The sequence below is a fragment of the Martes martes genome (assembly GCF_963455335.1).
Source record: "Martes martes genome assembly, chromosome: 4".
In the NCBI taxonomy this organism is placed as follows: domain Eukaryota; kingdom Metazoa; phylum Chordata; class Mammalia; order Carnivora; family Mustelidae; genus Martes; species Martes martes.
The window spans coordinates 140,961,558-140,967,557 of NC_137891.1; the positions used below are offsets into that span (position 1 = coordinate 140,961,558).

General features: G+C 38.2%; 1 protein-coding gene across 1 annotated transcript in view; it reads right to left on the bottom strand.

The window, feature by feature from the left end:
- ATG4C (autophagy related 4C cysteine peptidase) overlaps window positions 1-5,702 on the bottom strand; it is an 84,221-nt gene extending 78,519 nt beyond the window's left edge. The window contains exon 1 of the mRNA XM_080801271.1: window positions 5,592-5,702. The gene's annotated coding sequence lies outside the window, so the exon portion shown is untranslated. The remainder of the gene's footprint in view (window positions 1-5,591) is intronic.
- Between the last annotated feature and the right edge of the window lie 298 nt (window positions 5,703-6,000).

Sequence of the window (6,000 nt, forward strand, 5' to 3'; positions counted from 1 at the left end):
CTTGAAACTTTGTTTAAGATTTTTTTTTGAGAGAGAGAAATAATGTGCACACAAGTTGAGGGGGAGGGACAGGGGACGGAGGCTCCCCACTGAGCAGGGAGCCCAGGGCAGGACTCAATCCCAGGACACTGGGTTCATGACCTAAGCTGAAGGCAGATGTTTAACTGACTGAGCCAATGAGGGGCCCTAGGTTTGAAACTTTCAAAAGAAAAAACTAGTGTGTAAATTAAATTGACTTTCAAGAAGCTGATCAGATTTTATTAAGTCTAACTACTTTTTTATCCTATCCATAAGCACTAAAAGCAAGTGTGAAGTTCAGAAAAGGTTGGCTAAAAATAAAAGTAATAATACTAAGAAATAATACGTAATTACAAACCAACCCACCATTAGTTTCCTATTACAGCTGTAGACTAAACATAATCTCTGATGAAAATGCTTAAAAGAGGACATGTGTTAACTCATGACAATTATGAATCAGCAAAACTATCTTACATAATATTTACTCCAAATTCAAATATGACTAACCAAGCAAATTTTTTCTCCAATTGAGATCTTTTAGTTTATAAGGATTTCTATAATTAAAACGTCATCACAGACATACAGACAATTTCAGGCCACATATCTATAACAATAATAAACACAAACTCTGTACCAGGAATTTTGTTAACCTATGCACATGTATCATCTCATTTAATCCTTACAGCAACTCTATAATGTAGATACTATTATTATCTTCATTTTATAGATTAAGGGGAAAAAAGGCTTGGAAAGACTAAATAACTTCTACAAAGTCATACTGCTAGTAAATAGCAAAACACACCTTGAATCTAGGCAGTCTGACTCCAGAGGCCATGCTCTCTGCTCTACACATTCTTCTGCTTTACTATGAAACATAAAATTTAAAAAATAAACTGATTGCATTAATTCAATATCTATCAAAATTTACACAAAGGAGACATTTCAAGGAAAAATCAAGAGCATTTCTTTCTTCCCTAATACACATTTAAATTTACATAAACACTAATTGAATGAAGTTAGAATTTAACCAGATGCCCAATTTATTGCCCATAATCCCATGTGAAAATAAAGATCATATACCTATTCATATGTATGACTGAATATGTTACATATAAATTCAAAACAAATACCAACATATTTTCAAATGCTTTCATCTAGAACTTTATCCCTGCTCACTCAAGGGGAAAAAAGGCAGGGGAGGGAGCCTGGGTGGCTCGGATGGTTGAGTGTTTGCCTTTGGCTCAGGTCATGATCTCCAGATCCTAGGATGGAGACCTATGTCAGGCTCCCAGCTCAGCAGGGAGTCTGCTTCTTTCCCTCCCTCTGCCTCTCTGTGCGCTCTCTCTCTCTCTCAAATGAATATAAATAAAATATTTTTTTTAAAAACTGAAAAAAATGTATTTCAGGTACAACATTCCTCAAGTATACTTAATTCAAACAATGACATAAAAGAAAAAAAATAAGAAATCAACCTTGAAAATTGACGCCACCATAAAAAAAAATTAACAGACAAGCCATCTCCCCCAAACCTGGTCATCTTACAGTGTTTTCTCAGTGCACTGTACTACTATCCATCCAGTTATAAAGCCAAAAAGCTAGCAGTGGCACCACCTTCCTCTCCCTCATTCCTCACTTCCGGTCTATCACCCACTTCCACCTCCTAAATATCTCTAATCCACCCACTTTATCTTCATCACCATCTTGCCCAAGATACCATCTTTCATCTGGCCTCTCCCTATCTACCCTGCTATCCCTCTTATAAATAGTTTTTCCTCTGTAGAACATCAAGTCCTTTCTTATAGCACTTAAAATAACTGGAACTTTAAATTTCTTTGTACATTTGATTTATGTCTGCCTCTCCAGTTATACAACATGTTCTATGAGGGTAGAAACTGTATTTACTCACCATTTCATCATTGTGACCTAGGAGAGTGCCCAGTTAATAAGTAAATGCTCAATGATTGAATTCATGTCAAAGACTGCAAGTTTATTTATAAACAGAAAAAAAATTGGTTATAAGGTCCACCAACCATAAGGAGTACTTTATTTCATCATTTCTAGATCATACATTTACATTTTAACTCTGAAAATAAATACATCTTATAGTTGATGATCTTAGTTAAATTGGCAATATTTTTTTCTTTCATAGTGGTTCATAAAACAAAGATGCATCTTGGAATTTTTTTTTAAATTTCATTATTTGATGAAATAAGTAAATCAACAACACACCTGGTCCACTCAGTTCAAACCTGGTAATCTAACCTCCCTTTCTCCTTTGGCCACCGTTCTACTCCCAACATTAAATAATTAACAGAACCTAGTGGTTCTTTCACCAACAGCTATCAAATCCATTCCTTTCTCCCAGTCCCACTATAATACTAGATCTAATTCCTCATTGCTTCATATCTGAACTCTTGTCATAGCTTCATTCATTTAAATATTTGTTTCAAATTCAACCAACACTGAGCACTTGTGTGTACAAGGAATTGAAGATACAAGCAGTCCAGTTACCTGTCCCTCCCTTTCTTTTCTCATCCCCAAAATTCAGAATTTTCTTCTTTTTATGCCTCAGGCTAGAATCACTTTCCTCCCAGTTTCCACCTACCAAAACTAGTCACTACTTTAGTTCTAGATTAAATCTCATCTTCTTCATTAAATCTTTCCTATTAATTTCTCTTTTCAACTTTAACATTCTAAAACACATAAAATCTAATACAGCATATTAGTTGTACTTGCTGCTTCTTGAAGGCAAGGTTTACATCCCATACATTCTTCTATACTGTAAGCTTCCCAAGAGCAGGGACTTTTGTCTTTTTTGTTCACTGTTATATCTCCAGCAACAGATAACATATATCATGTACCAAATAACAGCTACTTCAAAAAATACTTATTGAATTAATGTTCCCTATAGATTCCAGGGTAGAGAACACATCTTTGCAGCTGTGGTATAGCGGCAAGAGTCAAAATGAACTGGATGACTTAAAACTGTTTGAGCTTCAGGGGCACCTGGGTGGCTCAGTGGGTTAAAGCCTCTGCCTTCGGCTCAGGTCATGATCCCGGGGTCCTGGGATCAAGCCCCGCATCGAGCCCCGCATCGGGCTCTCTGCTCAGCAGGGAGCCTGCTTCCCTCTTTCTCTCTCTCTCTCTCTGCCTGCTTCCCTCTCTCTCTCTCTCTCTCTCTGTCTCTGCCTGCCTCTCTGCCTACTTGTGACCTGTCTGTCAAATAAATAAATAAATAAATTTAAAAAAAAAAACTGTTTGAGCTTCAGTTTCTTGATCTGCTAAATGTAAATAATGCTCACCATCTCACTGAGTTGTTATATTGATTAAACACAATAATGCTTTCACAGCATCTAGTACAGAGCTGAGGACAAGAGGATGCTCTCAATAAATGTTTTGATGATTTTTCTTACAATAGTTAAGTAGCAAGACATATTCAATAAATGCTTAGGAAATGAATAAAATCTTGGAAAAAATAAAAAAAGTTTGTGTAATATCTAGCCTCTTATCATTTATCTAGTCAAGAATTCTATGAGTGAATTAAATCTGAAATATATATTTAGCTCCAAATCATAAGCATGACTGAAACCATTTCTGACTAATTAGGAATAAGTCCAATTTGACAGGGTACAGGTATTAATATTTATATTTTACTGGGGCACCTGTGTGGCTCAGTGGGTTAACCCCTCTGCCTTTGACTCAGGTCATGGTCTCAGGGTCCTGGGATTGAGCCCCGCATCAGGCTCCCTGCTCAGTGGAAAGCCTGCTTCCCTTCCTCTCTCTCTGCCTGCCTCTCTGCCTACTTGTGATCTCTCTCTCTCTCTCTGTCAAAAAATTAATAAAATCTTTTTTAAAAATTTATATTTTATTGACATGTATAGATTATATTTGATGCTTATGGAAGAATCAAGTTTTACTATTAGGATTTCCATAGAGCAATAATCAGAATAAAAGAAAAGCTGCAAACTTATTTGAGTCATGCAGTCCCCATAAAGCCAGGAAGTAAAAAAATTTCTGTCTACAAAATATTAGTGAATAGTATGCAATGTAGTTTTACCAGATTTATCAAAATATATAACAATACACCATAGGGGCGCCTGGGTGGCTCAGTCAATTAAGTGTCTCCCTTCGGCTCAGGTCATGATCCCATGGGTCCTGGCATCGATCACAATGCCTGCTTTTCCCTTCTCCCCTCTGCTTGTGCTCTCTCTTGCTATCTCTCTCTTTCTCTTCCTTTCAAATAAATAAATAAAATCTTTAAAAAAAATACACAATTACAACAAATAAAATTTTCAACATATTTGCATTCCATTTTACAGAAAAAGAGCATTTGTTAAATGGTTTTCAAACTTTTTTTTACTACATTATATAATTCCTTATATTGGCTACTTTTTAACTTTAAATCGTCCCCAAAATTTTACAGAAAATGAACTGATAAGTCAATATAGCATGAGATTATTGTACCAATTAGAAACTCTTCCTTGTTCAGGAAAGAAGCTTTATTAATTTGTAAATTGGAACATACATAGACTTTCCTTTCAAAGCTTTTCCAGTCCCTCTGGGTACTTTCAATGACTCATAATCTAATTACAAATCACAAGCAAGCAATAAGGAAAGAACATTCCCTTCTGTCTATCTGCTCTTAACTGACACAAAATCATTGCAAATTCCACAGGGGACACATGTTCTGACTACGAATAGAGTGGGGAATATCCCACCTAAGTAACTCAGATACAAAGAACTGTAGGACAAGATATTCTCCTCTAACTATAAGCTAGCACCCAACCCCTTGTGGGAAAATAATCAACACAAAACAAAAATGCAAGCCAAAGAAATCTTAAGAAATATAAACTCTATAAGCAGAAGCATGCCGAGTTGACCATTGACGTCTCTCAGATTCACCAGTCATCCTAAGAATGTATTCGAACTTCAACCTATAAAGTCCTTAGATGTGGATGGAGGTGGAAGCGTTGAGGATGAGTGGGAACCCAGTAAAGTGAGTGAACGTTAGTGTCTGGACGGAAAGACATTAAGATACTCAGGCGACTGTGTTAAGGTCCGCAGCAGTAACAAAGGCCAAAAAGGAGGAAAAGGTTTTAGGAATGAGAAGATTGAGATCTTGAGAATCTAGTTTTTTGTTTTGATTTTTTCTTTTCTTTTCTTTTCTTTCTTTCTTTCTTTTTTTTTTTTTTTTTTAATGGATAAAAGTTAAACGGCTGCGAAAGCTTAGGGGACAAGAGGTCCTATCTCGAACACCAAGAATAAGCCACAAGGAGAGGGGAACAGCTGCCCACAGGAAGGCTTACGGTTTGTTAGCCTTTGGAGCCCAGGAAGAACGGGAGGTCAGAAGACAAACTACCCTAGAGAGTAGATGAGGGAGGTGCCAAAATTCTCAAGAGAGAGCCTAAACGGTTGGCCACAGGATCTTCAGAGAGGGCAGGGTCCCCCCAAAATCCGGTCATTTGGGGACCAGAAACACTAAGTCCCAACCTTCTCCTGACTCCGCTAGGCTCAAAGCGCCTCTCACCGAAACAGAACTGGAAAAGTGTAAAAAATGTGCAGGAGCCACCAACCCGGGAAATGTTCCAGCTCTAGCAGAAGCCGCCCCAAAAGCAGCCAGTACACACGTAAATGCTCCGACCTCAGCGCCGCTGCCACAGGCACCCGAGCTCCCCGGCCACCGTAGTAAGAGGAAAGTCCTCCCCTTCGAACCGAGTAGGTCAGCCACTTCCGGGGCACGAAAGCTTTTTGATTTGTTGTAGCAATATCTGCAGCCCACAGACCCATGCTCCACTTCATTCTTTTTCCCCACTGTTCGCCACCCCAGCCCTTAGGTCACCAATACGGCAATCGCAGAGGCAAGGAAAAGCATCAATCTGTAACTGGTGTCTCTGACGGACAATTCACATTATGCCTTCTTTGAGTTCCCACTGGACAAGTGGACTTCAACTCCCAGAGTGCTACGCAACACCATGCCCTCTC